This window comes from Vipera ursinii (genome assembly GCF_947247035.1).
Source record: "Vipera ursinii genome assembly, chromosome: 2".
Lineage (NCBI taxonomy): Eukaryota > Metazoa > Chordata > Lepidosauria > Squamata > Viperidae > Vipera > Vipera ursinii.
In genome coordinates this window covers 261,865,266-261,883,505 of record NC_139513.1, presented here as the reverse complement: position 1 = coordinate 261,883,505, position 18,240 = coordinate 261,865,266, and positions in this window count along the sequence as shown.

Below are 18,240 nucleotides of genomic sequence, written 5' to 3'. Positions count from 1 at the left end.
ATCAAGAAGGTGAACTCATGAATACTTTTTCTGAAAGAATGCATGTGGAGCAAATAGTACAGCACACAAAGCAAACCTGAGTCTGTTTCTTTTTTAAAAAATGTATATCACCCTGCAGTCTTTCCCCTCTGATCTACATTCTACTATTATTCATAAAATATTGGCTCAGTAGTTGACCTCTTTCCCTAGATTATTCTTACACACTGCTATGAATTCACAAAGACTTCTCTGTGATTTGAAGATGAAAGAGAATATAAACAATGTTATGTACTGGGCTCTTGAGGAATACCACGTGGGTTGCTGGAGCAGCTAATGGCTCTCCAGCAACCCAGACTACAAGTCTCCTGTGCTGTAATTGGCTATCTCCAGGCGGCAATGATTGATTCAAACTTATTGGCTGCCGCCTAGGGGCTAGAATATATATTGTGGCTAGTTGCAGCCATTTCCCCAGTATAGTTTCTGCACGAAATAAACTATGAGTTACCCTGTAGTCAGTGACGCGTCTTCATTCCTGTGCCAAAGAACCTGCTATTTAACAGTGGCAATGAAGGTGGGATCCTGCTTCACTGAATAAAGAGTTGAAGTCTATGAGGGAAAGGCAGCACACGCCGGAGGGAAAAGGCATTTCCCCCCCCCTCAAGGTCGGCTAGCAAGCTATGCTAGCGACCTCGTGCTCAGTGGACTTATTCCCTAGCGTGGAAGCAGGATTTGGGAGAATGCAGGAACCAGCAAGAAACAATGCCGAAGTTTGGGAAACTGTGAGAATTTGACGTGAAACACCCAGAGGAATGGCCATCATACTTATCACAAGTAAAAAACTACCTTAGGGCCAATCAGATCGCGGAAGAAAGACTGAAGGCTGCAACGCTACTCTGCGTGTGTGGCCCAGCAACCTTTGATTTGGCCGAGAACCTTTTCGCGCCGACACCGATTGAAGCAGTCTCCTATGCATATCTAAAAAAGAAGCTAACCAGGCATTTCCAGCCCAAGATGTCTGAAATGGCTTGGCAGTTCAAGTTCGACCAAAGAGTGCAGCTACTGGTTGAATCAGCTTCGGAATTCATAGCGGGCCTAAGGCAGGCCACATGCCTATGCAAATTTTCAAATTTAGAAGAGCGACTATGAGACCGGCTCATCTGTGGCCTATGGGACAGAACGCTTCAGCAGAGACTCTCTGCTAGGCCAAACTTAATGTTTTCTGAAGCACAAGACAAAGTGATGGCCGATGAAGCCGCCAGAGGCGCAGTTCAAACAGTACAGCCCGCAAAATTGACAAAGTTTGAAGAAACGGTCCACCTTGAAGACGCCAAACGCACCGAAGAATCTTTCGTGGGTGTGTTACATCCTGTTGATGGTGGGGAGTGGGAAACTCCTATAGTCACTCCACTTAAAGCCAACTGGGAAATTCGCATTTGTGCTGACTATAAATGCACACTAAATAAAGCCCTCAAGCAACACGCTTACCCGGTCCCAGTGGTCAACCATATTTTAGCCTCCTTGCAAGGGGGTACTATTTTTGCTAAACTTGATTTAGCACAGGCCTATCAGCAATTGCTGGTTGATGAGGCCACAGCCGCAGCTCAAATGATCGTGACTCACAGGGCGGTTTTCAAAGTTAGGGTCCTCTGCTGAGCGCAACTATGCTCACATTGACAAAGAGGCCCTAGCCATCGTTGCTGGAATAAAAAAATTCCATGACTTTTTATATGGCGGGGATTTTACGGTCTACACTGACCACAAACCTCTGTTGGGACTTTTCACAACAGACAAACAAACCCCCCACATATTATCTCCAAGAATGCTGAGAAGGTCTATTTTCCTATCTGCATACAATTTTAAATTAATTCACAAACCGGGCAAGGAAATGGGCCATGCTGATGGCCTCAGCAGACTACCACTGCCACTAATGGGTCTAGATCTGGCTCCAGCTGCTAGAATATTGTCCCTACAGGACATACCTGAATCCTCTATGCAGGGGACATTGCTGCTGAAACTACCACAGATAAAATACTTAGTAGAGTGTTGTCATGGGTATACACGGGCTGGTTGGATAAAAGTCCAGGCTCAGAATTTCAGAGCTATTTTGTCAGGAGGCATGAGTTATCTGCCCACAAAGGGTGCATTTTATGGGGAAACAGAGTCATAATTCCCACTTCCCTAAGAGACAGGGTTTAACAATCATTACGTGAAGGCCATCCAGCCATTGTCAGAATGAAAGCTTTAGCTAGAAGCTACCTCTGGTGACCTGGCCTTGATAAGGACATTGAGGCTCAAGTCCATGGTTGTTATACATGCCAGCAATCTAGGCCTGAAATGCCGCAGGCTCCAGTTCACAGGTGGGAGGAAACATGCACTCCCTGGTCTAGGATTCACATAGACTATGCTGGGCCCTTTCAGGGACAGCTCTTCCTTATAGTAGTGGATAGCCACTCCAAATGGCTGGAAGTAATTCCAGTTCCTAACATGACTACTGCTAGGACCATCCAGGTGCTGAGAAAATTCTTTGTCACACATGGGTTGCCAGATGTCTTAGTTTCAGACAATGGGGCCCAATCCACTGCTGCTGAATTTCAGGCCTTCCTTAGAGCTAATCTCATCAGACATGCAATGTCTGTGCCTTTTCATCCATCTTCTAATGGTCAAGCTGAACGCATGGTGAGGACAATGAAGGAATCACTCAAGCGCATTGTCACAGGTGACTGGCATCACAGATTGGCAGATTTTTTACTCTGCCGGCATTCTACGCCCTGCACTGCTACAGGCAGAAGTCCTGAAGAACTATGTTGGGGGAGGCATTTGATCACTAAACTGGACAGGTTGCATCCAGATAGAGTGGCAGCAGAAGCCTCTCAACCAAAACCCCCAAGGGGGCTACACATGGGCAATTGGGTTTGGGCCAGGAACTATGGTCATGGGAATCTGTGAGCTCCTGGTCAAATTACCAAGGCATCCGGACCCCTATCTTATGAAGTGGGGTTGGAGGGAGGGCAAGTTGTTAGACGACACATTGTTCAGCTCAGGAAACGGTTTCCAGAACGGCCACTAAGTGAGGACTGCATCATAAGTCCCTCCCAAGGTCCTCAAACTTGCGGCCAAGCCAATCCTCACATAGACTATCAGGACTTTTCCTTCTTAACTGAGGTGGAACCGGAGGGAGAACTGGGGAGCCTTGGAATGCAACATAGATCCCCTGAAGGAGCAAGCCAACCGAACTTCAGCAACCGCTGTGTCTACTCTGCCAAACAGTCTGACTTTGGGGTGGGCCAACCTGGAGAGGCCAGCCAGAGTGCATTGAATCCTCTTGACTCAGGAGCACAAAGGGACACAAGTCTACCCAGCCCAGTGGGTAAGCTGGTAGACCACAAAGTGATGGAAACTCCGAGATATTCCTCTAGGGCACACAAGCCTCCTTCATATCTTGCAGATTACGTTGTAAAATAAAGAGCTATATATTGTTGTAATTCCTGTTTGCCACTATACTACAGAAACTAGTGCTATGATGTAACTGTCTAAAAGTGCCATCTTTGAAGCCTATTCATTCAGACGTTGTTTAATAACATTATAACCTACATTGTTTTTTGTTTTTTATTATTATCACTTTTACTTTAGTGTGTTTGGATAATGAGTCTTGATAATTGTTAAGTCTAACTGGTGTTATTATGGTCTGTTCTAAGAGGGGAGGGGTGTTATGTACTGGGCTCTTGAGGAATACCACGTGGATTGCTGGAGCAGCTAACGGCTCTCCAGCAACCCAGACTACAAGTCTCCTGTGCTGCAATTGACTATCTCCAGATGGCAATGGTTGATTCAAACCTATTGGCTGCCGCCTAGGGGCTAGACTATATATTGCGACTAGTTGTAGCCATTTCCCCAGTACAGTTTCTGCACAAAATAAACTATGAGTTACCCTGTACTCAGTGACGCATCTTCATTCCTGCGCCAAAGAACCCGCTATTTAATAAAGAACACTCTGAAGACGTATTCTAAAACAATCAGTTGGCTGTTAACAAGTGAAGGTGGCTGGGACCATTTTATATGATTGTATGGTTTCCTTTCTGCTGGAAGTATTACATGCACAGCTGCGTTTACACTCAGCTGGAAAGAAAAGCATTTTCTTAACTATCTGGGACCAGTAGGATTAATGATTTTACACCCTAATGTGGTACTGGTGAGAAACAGAACTGAATAAAGATTTTTTATTAAAAATATTATTCATGGTTTCCAAGATTTTATAATTAAAACATATTTCCAGTATGGTGTTTTCAGTTTTCTTTTAGGAGCAAACAAAACTTGGTGTGAGTTGACCCTTACATAATATATTTCCAGGATGGCTACAATGAGAAGGAAATTATTTAATTATTTTTACTTAAACAGATTATGAATACCTTTTATACTTTTATTGCCTCTTACAATAGAGAAGGCCGATACATTACTAATAAAAAGCAATAACAAAGAGGAAACGATTAAATCTGAGTATGGATCTTTTAAAGCTTATGTTGATTAGATTCAGGCTATATATAAGAAAATGCACCTTGTGCTATGGTGTTCAAGTATGTGGAAATAGTTTGAATCTCATTTCAACTCCTCAGCACAAGAAGCAATCCTCAGACCATTATATAGGAACAGCATTTAATTTCATACAACAGTTATTTTATGCTGTCTTCCTGAAGGTCTTTCTTTTTAAGAGAACATTTTACGGGACATTAGTGCAATTTTAAAGCAAGCTGATTTTACAGGTACTGCATACAATAAGCCAAAGCAGTGGAACTTATGGATTAACGGAAGTGACAGAATTAATATTTGTCCTGGTGTTTTGCAAAGCAGCAGTTGTCTTTTCTTATTAGGCCCAAGATAATTAAGGGCTCCTTGAATTTGACACTTCTGAGGACAAACAAGAGAGGCCCCAGAAATCTCACAATTATCCATTTCCGATGATCAGATATGTCTGTCTAGAACATTCTCACTCATTTTTTTGGCATTTGCACATTCTTTGCCTAATCACAGTTAGCAGAATTAGACACTAATGAGTTTCAGTGGGTACAAATAGTAAATTGGTTTATTGTTTGTTTTTCTAACTTTCTCTTTGGTATCTTGGTATTTTTTATTTTCATTACATAGTTTTATATAATACACTAGTTTTTCTAGAAAGTATATAATTTTATTGTATTCTGAAGTACTTTCTGTAAAGTATATAATTTTGTATAATAGTTATTTAGGTTAATTTTTATGGAAATAAGTGCAAGTATAAATATTAATTATTGTTTTATTAGGAAAAGTAAATTGCAATTTTAAAAAAATAAATAAAATTGAGATGAAAATATCAGTTTTTATCAAAACAGATGGCATACATGATCAATTGCCCCCATTCTCCAGAATCTGCATTTTGTAGCAGTGTTTTCAGTAGTGCAACTAGCAAAGATCCTTGGCATACCCCCATCTATTTTGAGACATTGCTTTATACAGGAATAGAGAAAAGTAGCTTAAAGGCTGGTCATAGTTACATTAGTATTAGCCAAGATAGGCATGTGGCTACTATCACTCTCATAGTAACCTCTTTGCTGGTTCCATCAAGTAAGTCAAAACTAAGAAATTATGGTACTTAATCCTGGAAGAAACCAATATATTTTCCAGTATTATTTTTTTTACTGTTTTAGTATTCTCATTCAATCCAAAATGGAAAAAAAGAAACCATGGTTCTCTAATTTAGACAGTATTGGGAATTAATAAACGATTTCCTCAATTATCACACTCCAAGACAATACATTAAGAAAAATTTATCTCAACCTAATAAACTATTACAATGATTATATGAACCAAACTGTTTATTCCTCAAGGTTAACTGCCAGAGAATCATTTAATTGTTGGTCATCTGCCAAACTAGCTGTCTATGAGATATTCAAATTAAATTTCTCTCTCACACACGCACAAAATAATAAAAAATAAATTTTTAGTCCAGCACTTTAGAAGGGAAGGCTGACTCCAAACATCAAATTATCATTCCAGACCAAATATTCTGTCATATATGAATCAGCTTTTGCTGAGAAAAAAACTTTTGCTGTTTTTATGTTAGGAGTTCTTTGAAGAAGTTTTGGGCACAACTGGCCTAGTGTGTCTAAGTTAACATGTTATGCTGCTGAGCTTCATGGTGGTCTTGAGCACAACTCAACAACCTCTGTAGTCCAAAGAACTCCCAAGCTGCTAGACATAATCAGGCTGTTAAGGTGATGATAATTACATTTCCCCCACCTACACATTATTAACAAAATCCAGGTGCAAGAGGCAAGCAGAATCACTCATTTTGCCATGTTCCCTTTCTGGGGCCTGCAGCATCACCAGGGGACATGTATGAGTGGTGATTATTGCTCCTATTTGATTATATGCATTATTCATCAAATTTGATTTTCATTTTTATTGTAACCTGAAGTGTGGTCTTCCAAAAGGAAGATCACAATCTGGCTTTTCAGTTTCTAAGAAAAGACTAAACAGCATATGGTTTTCTTGAGATGATGCTATCGGTACTTAAGGGGGAGGGGAGGCTGGGGGATGAGACAAACACATAAGCCTGAATCTTTCAAAACGATAAGCATCTTTCTGTAATCTTGGTTCATTTTTGCTGCCCTTTAGCAAGATGAATAGATTAGATTCAGAAACAAATGATTCAACAATATCTTGGTGCTTGCCTTTTTTGTGTGTTTTGTTTTTGAGCCTGGATTTTCATGTAGGACAACTGGCCTAAGTTATTTGGCTGCCTAAAACATTGCTGAAAATGAAAACTCCTTTTCTTAGGTGAGCATGTAGTCCACGGTAGGAGTATACAAAATGGTGTTGTTTATAGTGTTTACATCTATTCCTACATGTCTGTAAGGAATTTCAAAGAAAAAGATCATGTCAGACAAACTTTGAATGTTGGCACTTATGCAGTATATCTATTAAACAGAAATCCTAAACCATTTTAAAAATATGATTTAAACTAATATGGGAGGCCAATTCATGGTCTGAAACTAACATTATATTTCCCAAATACATTTGATACTCATATACTGTATCTCAGGCTACCTCTTTCAATTTCTCCAATTTTGATAGATGTTTCAGTTTAGATCTATATAGTTTTCTGAATGAAAAAAGAATTAAGTCATCTAATGTGTGAATTCAGCCACAGAGATTGATAAATCATGGTTTACAGTTTAGCACTATACCTAAACAAGATTGTTATGGTTTATTTGATAAAGATAATTGAACCATATCTTAATATGATGTGTGAATCCAAACCCAGGCATTTTAAAACAAAATGAGTTAGCAAACAGTTCGTGTGGTTTATTTTGGATTGCTTTGGAATGGCAGCCGAAGAAGGTATGAAGAAAATTATACTATAAAACTGAAATAATCCTTTCCTAGACAATTAAATATGGCTCTACAATAATTTACCTTTGGCATTAGGGCCTACTTTCTCTCTCTCTCCCCTCTACTGTACTTCCTAGGGCTGAGAGAGAATGACTGGCCCAAGATCATCCACCTGATTTGTGCCTAAGGTGGGACTAGTTCTCATTAATAACCACATCAAACTGCCTCTCTGTAAAAGAACTAGTCTTAATCTTAAATAAGACAGCCATCATTTTACCCATGTACAAATAACAAAGAATAAGGCCCAAATTGCAGGTATTCTGTATTGCATGTTAAGTGGGGGGTATCTAATGATCCATCATTCATATCTGAGCCCATGGATATTGATGGCTACTCTTATTGCCAAAATGATTCTTCTGCTTCGAAGAGCTGTTACATCACTAGATGGAATATTTATAAGCCAACTGAATAAAAAAGCAAGCACGTAGACAGAGATATTAACAAGTGTTGATAGTTTATGAAATAGCCAATTATGCAATACAGGGGAAAAATGAGTTTTGCTCCTGGTCTCCAAAACCACAATTTCCATCTCAGCTCATGGGTAATTTCCTTACAATAAATCTTTGCTAATTTTTTCAGTATCTATCAGTTTTTGAGTCACATTTAGCCTAGAACAGGGGTAGGCAACCTCGGCTCTTTTATGACTCATGGACTTCAACTTCCAGAATTCCTGAGCCAGCATAGCTGGCTCAGGAATTCTGGGAGTTGAAGTCCATGAGTCATAAAAGAGCTGAGGTTGGCTACCCCTGACCTAGAACCTAATCAGAATATACAGTGTAATACTGTTTGAGGCTCAGGTAGACTGAAGAGGGAGATGAGGGAGTGGTGGTAGGCTAGTTCTTGTGTCTGCTCATGGGCCTGGAGGAAGAGGAGGTGACAGTCAGGGAGGAGCAGAAAACAAAAGGTTCAGCAGATTGCCACCTGAGGATGCTTTCCCTCTCCCCACCCAAATGTGGACTTCTGTTAATAATCCTGTTTCATTGGTTTTCTCTTTAAAAACAACTTAGAATGTGCCTAGCAATTACTATACATTCAATGTTCTGTTAGCTAGGAAACTTTCTTATTTCAGTAGCATTCCCTGGGTAACTATTTGGACTGTTCTGCTTCTGAGAATTTGTGGTTGGCTCTTTTTCTGGGATTGTATGTTAAAGTTTCTACAGAATTGCAAATTTTGTCTTGGCTGGCCTTCTTTGATATCTCTATTAATCTCTATTAATGCATAAAAATGCCCCGTGAAATTTGGCAAACAATTGGGTATTAACTCAGAAATTGAAAATTAATTCTATTTTTATATCAGGACTCAAATTTAACAGTTTAACTAGTATTTTATCAGTAATTGTCCTGCAGCTTCTTTATTAGCCACCAATCTAATTCTGGAACTATATGTAAACTATAACAATTACATTTTTAATATTTATCTTCAGAGTAATGCATAGTATTAAGTTTGCATATGGTGTATGAGCAGTTTGTATGTGTACACACACACAAACCATCATACTATTTCTTTTTGGAAAAAGCGATGTTATGCAAAATACAGAAAAAGAGTAAGAAATAGTAAGCAAAGTGTGTTAAATATGCAAGATAAGAAAATGTAGCTAAATATAATTTTTTGTCCTTCCAAATGATTCTACCTTTTACCTTATCCATTTTCTGCTTCGTACGTTGCTTTTTGGTTTTGCAGCTTCTAATGAAACAATCATATTTAGCAGTGTGTGAAATTTTACTCTAATTCAGCTTAGTGAATGTAATTTTTTGGTCATTTTTTAAAAAGGAAATTAAAAGTATAATGAATTCTTCAGGCTTATGATACAAAATTCTGATATTTATTTTATTTATACGGCAACTGAGCATCCTATCATTCATGTTCATATATCTAGCCAGCACACCAGAATGGGAATATGCTGCGGGTCCGACTGTTAAAGAAATACATCTAATGGGGCAAAGAAAAAGGGATTTCTGTGTAGTGACACCCTCCCTATGGAACATCATTTCCTTGGAGATAAGATTGATTCCTATCTTTTCCAGAAGGCCCCGAGGACAAGGTTTCAGTGGGCTGTTGACCTCAAGTTGCTACAGAATCAATTAAGTGGTTGTATTTGTGTTTGTTGCCACCATAGGAGTTAGGGTAGGGGCTTATGGGTTTTGCATTGTGGATTTTAATTTTGTAAACAACTGGAGTCGTGTAAATTGGGTGGTCATATGAATTTATTAGATAAAATAAAAAATAAAAAATGTAGACAATTTTTTATGGTATCTAAAAATAAGTCTGCTAGCATTTTTTCAGACTAACAATTTCTTAATTTATTTTACTCATTATGTTCAGACTAACACATATTAAATATCTTATTAAAATATAATTTGTTAGACTAAGAAGTCATTACAGATTCCTCATCTTCCTGGCATTTTCATTTCCTTAACCGTCCCCCATTTTCTGACTTATTCCCTTAAATCCGAAGGAAAGATGTCATAGGATAATTCTTTTGAGGGAAAAAAAACTTTCAAGAACTTGTCCCAAGGGTACTTTTTCATGAGGCAACTGGACTTTCTTGTTTTTCTTTGAAGACATTTTCTCATCCAAGAAGCTTCTTCAGCTCTGACTGAATGTTGGTGAATGGAAGCATTTATACTCCTTGCAGACAGCTGGTCATTTACATTCTTTTAGAGAGTCCACTTGTAGGTTTATCTATGTCATCAGAGTCACCTGAGAAGTGCAAATGGTGTGGAGCCTTGTTGGAACTCCTGAAAGGACTGTGTTGTAGAGATAGATGATGTCGTATCCCTCCCCTCTGTTGAGATAGGGTGTTCAGTTTTGACATAGATGGCCTCTTTGACCCCTCTTTCAAACCAGTGGTCCTCTCTAACCAAAATGTGGACATTGTTGTCTTCGAAAGAGTAGCCTTTGTCTTTTAAATGCAGATGGACTGCTGAATTTTGTCCTGAATCTGCAGTAGATTTTAGGGGATGTCAATGTCAGTGTTCGTCTGTTTATAAGGGCTTCATGTGGTCAGTAGGCCTTGTGTTGGGTCAGTGTAGGTATGTCAAGTGGGGAACACACCCACACCTGACTCATCACAAGACCTTCACTAGACACATCCACACCTGACTCAACACAAGACGTACTGACCACACAAATCCCTTATAAACAGAAGAACACTGACACTGATATCCTCTAAACTCCACTGAAGATGTTACCTGGCCTGGTAATGAAATGTTTGGAAACCAACCCATAAGCTTGGAGAACAAACCACCACCCTCATCCTACACCTGAACTACAGATATTTGCCACCATCGCAAATCTGTAAGTCTTTCAAACAGATGACTATCATATATAAAAAGACATATGGCCACCTTTGCTCTTGGTCAGAAATGACAATTATTCTTAGTCAACCACAATTTATCTATCTATACAAAATCCAACTATGTGCTGAAGCCTTAGGTCCTGGAACAAGTCTAAGCCATCCAGCAGAGATTCACAACCTACAAGCCCAGCTCTACATGTAAACCCACTACATCTTGGGGGTGTTGGTGTCCAGATACCATTCAAAACAATAACTTGTTGTCCTCCAGGTCCTTTGAATTACAACTCTCAAGTTAAAAAAGTAGAGGAAATAGTTTGCCTGTTCTTGCTTCAAAATAACTAAGTTAATAAATTAAAGCTTTTAATGTGATGATAAATACACGAGAAAAGATGTGTAATATTTTAAACTAAATTTAAACAAAGTGTTTTTGTGCTGGTCTTGTCCACTTTTCAAAGGAAGACCCTTGGCATGCTACTCTTCTCACTGTGGAATAGTTTGCATTTCTTCATCTACAGAGAGCAGTAAATATATCTTAGTTTATCCTAGGAGGGTCTCCTGTTCTGACCTTCTCCCTACACTGTATGACTCTTTTGACCTGAGCAGAACATGTTTTGCATAGAACCAACTTCTTCCAGGTTTGAACATCTGCTTCAAACGTTGTTCCCAGTTGCCTCTGCAAGTGTTTGGCTGTTCTTGGCTGGTTGGCTTCTTGGCTGGTTGGCTTGGGCCCTTCCTAATAGGAGGAAGGGTCAAAAAAGTTAAGATGGCAGCTGCACAATCCATCAGTTTTTTATGTATATCACAAGCCATGCTTTGATCAGAGCAGAACTTTGGTCACTCAGTCACAGTTGCCATCTTGACAATTTTCACCCACCCATAGACACCACTGCTTCCTATTTTATAATCAAAATAACAATGAGCTTTCTAAAACAACAAAAACCTTAGAAAGAAAAGGTTCCCACTGAAGTGCTCTGCATATGGATAAGAAGTAAACTAACTGTAAAGGTAAAGGTTCCCCCGCACATGCATGCTAGTCGTTTCCGACTCTAGGGGCCGGTGCTCATCTCCGTTTCAAAGCCAAAAAGCCAGAGCTTGTCCGAGGACGTCTCCGTGGTCATGTGGCCGGCATGACTAGATGGCAAAGGCGCACGGAACGCTGTTACCTTCCCACCGTAGTGGTCCCTATTTTTCTACTTGCATTTTTACGTGCTTTCGAACTGCTAGGTTGGCAGAAGCTGGGACGAGTAACAGGCGCTCACTCTGCTACACGGCACTTGGGATTCGACCCGCCAAACTGCTGACCTTCCGATCGACAAGCTCAGCGTCCTAACCCACTGAGCCACCGCATCCCTAAACTAACTGTAAACACTTGCAAATAAGCCAAGAATTTTAGGTGTTCAAATGCAGTAAAAAATGGGTTTAATTTCTCCATGGGCAAATATGGTAATACTTTTTTTAAAGAACAGTTGTATTTAAAATGGATAATCTGGGGACTATCCACAAACAAGCCAACTGTGAAAATTAAAATACAAAACAACGTTGAGGATAAACTTATTTGTGAGTGGCACATTTTTCACAGTATTTTAGTTTAAAAATTGGGGGTCAGCTTATCTGTAAATGTGCTTATACATGTGTATGGTACATATGATAATTACTTATAAACAAGAAGTGTTTATTGCTGTTAATTTTTCTTACTTTCCAACTTCTAGATGCTAAAGACCTGGCAAATCTGCAAGGTATCCCTGTATTGTAGCTCTCCCTATATTAAATATATTGGTCTTATTTTCACATTACTGAAAATACTAATAAGCACATTTGTACTGAACACCTAAAGAAAACAAACAAACCGAATCTGCAGTTTTTATTAGACTGGAACACATTCCTCATTTCCTCAAAGTCATTCATCCCTGATTTAAAAAAATATAGGCCACCTGATAAACATGTCTTTAAATCTAAAACATAGGTGGGGTTTTGTTGTTGTTGTTAAAATGCATTTTAGAAGTACAGCTCTCCATTCTGTATTATTATACTGTGCATGTAGTCCTTTTTTAGTGACCACAATTGGGACCAGTAACTCAGTCATTAAGTGAAACAGTCACTAAATGAAGCTGCAACTCTACTTATGATCTTACTTCAACTTTCCTTTGTTTCACAATGCTTTACTTTACTTTATAATGCTTTTTGCTCTACTTTATAAAGATCATAGTACAAAGATTGGTCCTAAAGTCATTTTTTTCATTACCACCATAACTACAAATGATTAAACAATGAAGTCTCTAAATGAGGACTACCTGTACGCTATTAAGTATTCTAGGACAAAATGAAAAAGTGAATACTTCATTATGCTCAGCCGAAATAAACAACTTTTTCACTTTCTTCTACTTGCTTGGTTATTGGTTTCTGCAATTGGTCATTCCTTGATCTCTGTCTCTAATAAACAGTTTTTCAAAATAATATTTAACATATTCATAGTTGCCATGTGATTGCATCAATATTTTAATTTCCCCTTAAGAAAATATTTAAGGTAATTCAAGGATGCAGTTATTAAAAAATGTTAACTTTTATCTGTTTGTATGAACAGTAATTACAATTAGCCCTGAGAATGCTTGAACATAAGAAGTCTTATATAAATGATATTTACATGATATTTTGCAGTCTTTACAATGTTTATGAACTTTCAATATAAAATTGAAAATATCCATGGCATCAAATGTGTATCATATTCTGCCTTAGTGAATGTTCCATAATGAATCAAACTGAACATTTGTCTGCTTCCTTAACAAGCTGTCAGAAAAAAAACACCTAGAGATACAGCCAGTGGGGGTTAGGATTAAACTGGCTGGGGAAATTCAGAAGCAAAGTGCTGGTCAGCTTGGTGGCTTATCAACTGACCTTAGATCACCAGTTCTCAGTGTAATTAATCTCATTTAGTTGTTGGGAGATAAAATGGAAGAGAATGACATATATACCACATGGAACTCTGAAAGAAAAAAAAGGATCTAAATGTAATAAATAAGAAGGCTGTGTGCAGTATTTGAAAGAGCATTTTGTATAATGTTGATGCAAGAATATCCTGTCTCCTCTAAGTGTTGATGCAGCTGTGACTTCTCCTTTATTTTACCATCAATCCCAATGACAGCATTGTCTGTGCATGCACCCACATGTGCAGATACCCTGGGAAAACCTTAAAAGCAGCTGCACAGAGCCTTCTAGAGAAATTCTTTGAACAGCCCTAATAAATAAACAAACATGTAATTATCTTTTACTTCATTGGTAATTCCACTGTGTATAACTACCAAGTGCAAATGACTAGCTGAGTCTTGGATGCATGACATGTTCTTCTACCACTGCTGTATCATAGCTATTGTTTTAGTTGTATATTCAAGAAAGATACCATTAATACTTTTATTTACAAGAGGCAGTCATATGTAGTATAAACAGAATTCATACCTCCAACAGAAATTAGTAAACAATGGTTCTTTTTCAAATTATTTAGACAGTTGAATCTTACAATATTCAGGTTGCAATCCTATGCATGCTTAACTCAACAGAATGAAACTTACCTTTGACTGAAATTGCAAAGGATCATTTCAATTAAGCAATTAGTAAGTGTACATCCAATTAATGGACATATTATTCTGAATGACCTGGGACTTTAGATAAACATGAGATTCCAAATCTAGAAGTTCAGTTATCTCTTTTATCATAGAAGACTAATGGGATAAGTCAGCTGTGATTAGAAATGGACAAGAAAAGTGGTCAACTTACATTTTAATGTACATTTATGTAACTTTGCACATTCAGAGCCACATATGCCTAAAACCTAAAAAATTCAGAGATTCTTCTAAGTTCACATTTCCAAAAATCCAAAATCTTTGCAGGTCACTGTGACCTTTTGATTTAGTATTATTAATTTATTAATACCTATTTTGGCAATGGAATTGTGAGAGTTCTCACACTGCTTAGAATGGGTGTTAACACAACTGTGAACAGAAGTGATTTTTTTCCTAAAGAGAAAGGTGTTCAAACCTTATACACAAAATGAGAGAAAATTGATAAAAAATGTGCATTAAGATTTCCCATATAATTAGGTTATTTGAAAGCTGATTAATCACTGGAATTTTTGTATTGTAATTTTTACGTTCATTCTAAAAAAAATACTTTCAGTCAAAGTTTCTGGAGAAAATACTTCAATAACCTTTTCCAATCCAGTTTCCTACGAGAACATTCTGACAGGAATGATATTAAAGATGTTAATGTGATGTTAAATTATATACCAAAAATATGGAATTTATCCCAAAGATGCTTTTGGATGAGGCAACTGGACTTTCTTGTTTTTCTTTGATGACATTTTGCTTCTCATCCAAAAAGCTTTTTCAGCAAAAAACCCCAAGAAAGTCCAGTTGCCTCATGAAAAAGCATCTTTGGGATAACTATGACCTGGATGACTGAGAATCTCCATAGACATGTGGAATTTATCAATATATGAAGTTATAAAGTACTTTGAATTTATTGCACATTGGATGTAGCATAGAAGATGAATTCATTAAAAATGCATTTTATGTTTTATTTGGCAGCCCAGAGGAGGTTTGAAAAAGATTGGCTAATAAATTTCTAATATTGCAGATGTAATACATTTGAAGGAATATGAACACATACTGTGTGGATGTGCTCTTTAGTTATTCCATTTTGGGACTGCAAAGAGAACTGAGGTTTAAAGGTGTGAGTGTAGTGTCAAATTATGTACTGAAAGTTTGGAATTGGCCAATCTATGAGGAAGTCTTGATACACTGAGCTTGGGGTATTGTAAAAACTGCAATGCATAGCTGGAAAGAAACTACAACCTCCTATAATAAAATCTTGGACTGAAGAAATATATTCACTTTGAGCTTTTGAACTGGCTCTCTATCAATGTAATGGAAAGACTGATTAACCAAGTTTCTTGCAATAAAAACTCCATTTACTGTTGGATAAGTGAGCTCCTTTATAACATGAGTGAATTTCATACATACAAGCGATAAACGATGTTTTGTCTAACTTTCCATTCCTTGTTTGTCCTTGTATTTTAGAATGTCTGTCTGTGTATTCATGGAGACAGAAAGAGAGAATGATAATTTTGTAACAATGGAAAGACAGCACCATTCCAATGTATACTTTTGGACTCTCTCTCTTTGTGTATGTATGTGTGTGTACTAATAAATAGAGAGCAAATTGAGAGTGTGTATGTATATTCTTTATTTCCTCTCTATTAATTGGATCCCCAGTGACAAAAGAGAAAAACTGAGCAATATTATTCTGTATGGTCAAGGCTTAATGCTGTTTTAAAACTGTGTTGTTTCTTATGTGCCTGGTAATAGGGCAGGGGTCAACAACCTGAAACAGTGAAAGAGCCATTCGGAACCGGTTCCCTCACAAAAGGAAAAACTGGGAGCCGCAAAAAATGTGTGCACATGACTGAAGAGTGGAGCCAAGGCGAGATATACACCTACCCTGCATATTTGAATTGATTGGTTGAACTTTTTTAGTCCCACTTTTTTTTTTTTTGGACTGCACATGGAAGAGGACTGGGAGCCACAGGAGACGGCTGAAAGAGCCGCATGTGGCTCCGGAGCTGTGGGTTGCAGACCTGTGTAATAGGGCTTAGTCTTTCCCCCCCACTTCTAGATTCTCATTATCTCTATATATTGAATACACATTAACCATAGCTCTGAAAGATTTGCCCAGTTGCAACTTGATATGTTCAAGAATTTTGCAATGGTATATTTCTGAATCATTTCCCCTTCATCTTTTCTTTTTAAACTCTGGAAGAAGGAAAGGACAGACCATTAGTATTCAAACTATCCAGCAGAGCATTTAAATTGTTCAGAAATACTACGAAAAGAGTCTGAAGATTGAAAAAAAAAATCCAAAACTGGTTTAAACAGTAAGCTCTTTCTCCCCAACTTGCTTTTCTATGGAGCCAGACTTGTTATGATACTGACAAAAGACCACTGACTTTTCCTGTGGGGTGGAATAGATCAGTGTTTCTTAACCTCAGCAACTTTAAAATATTGGGACTTCAATTTCACATATGGGAAAGATACAGTATGGAGGTAGCATTGTGGGAACATAGCACAAAAAAGAGTGGGTTTGTTTTTTGGACAGAATGTGTAAAACTGAGGATTTTTATTGTCTTTTTAAGAATTCTTCTCTTTCTCTCTCTCTTAACTCTACCACCTCATATTGCTATGGGATTTCTTACTGGCAGCAGACCTAAGTATCTTAACAACCAGCTATGTGGACAGATAGTGGAAAACAGAGAAGCTGAGGAGACTTCTGAAAAATGTGAGGTATTTCACACAGCCCTGAAAAAATGTCTGAAATTCTGTAACCAAGCATGTTGTCTCTTCAAAAGGAGGAAAAACATTTTTCTACTTCAGATTTTATATACCTCCATTCCTGCAAAAATGGACTTATATAGATTTAGACTCAGATAGGTAAATATCTGATTCTTTCTCTGTAGTTCTTACATTGGAAAAATACCATCAGCCAGAGTTTTGTATTTACAACAAGACACAGAGATGTGTTACAAGACCAAATGTATTCCCAGTCTACCACTTGTTTACTATTTATTTGCCTCCTGCCAGTTAGTACAACTGATAACAACACACAGGATATACACTGGGTAAAAAGAGAGAGAAATGAGCCCACACAGCACCAGAGGGGAGATGAAGTTGTGTAAAACCCTGCACATAGGGTCATAACTTCCTGAATTATCTCTTTTCTGTATCCCTTTTCTGACAATTTAAGGGAAGATGGCTGAACATACTATTTGGATTAGAATTAGAGTTTTTATTCTTGCCTGAAGTTTAGATAGAATATGCCAGCTTAAAAAAATGTGATTTCTTATGGTAGGAATAAGTAATTTTCAGGCAAGATAATTAAATATGTTGCAAATGTTATATATATATATATATAAACTAAAAAATAGCAACAATTGGGCCAAATTACAAAATGTCTATATTTTGCAGATTTTGGTGACCCAACACACAAAGCTTTGTGCAATTCCACATAATGCCAAGCTTTCATATGATGTAAGAATGTCAACATGCTGTAATTTATCTTTCAAATGTTATGGAATATCAGCAAGCTCATCTGAATTCTCCCAAGATGTCACCCTCCAGGATTTGAGATACAAGATTTTGGCCACTTTTTTTTTATTATTATTTTTAAAAAATCTTGGGATTTTCATGGACACTATTTTAGAAAATCTGTAGTCATCAGATTGCCATTTCCTGATTTAAAGTTTTAAACAGCTCTTAACAATTGTTATAGCAGGCATTTTGTAATGCTGCTGAAATAATGTTTTATGTATTAGTTAAAGCAGTGCAGCTGAAGTTATTTCTCATTATTTATTCAGATCATTATTTAGCTGTAGTGTATTTGATCCACTGCAGTTCAGCCAGAAGAAAAATCATTCACCTGCTGAACAATGGATAATGATGTGAGAATACAGAGCTTTGGGCTGATTCTGAAGTGATGGAAATGCCCTTCGCCCATA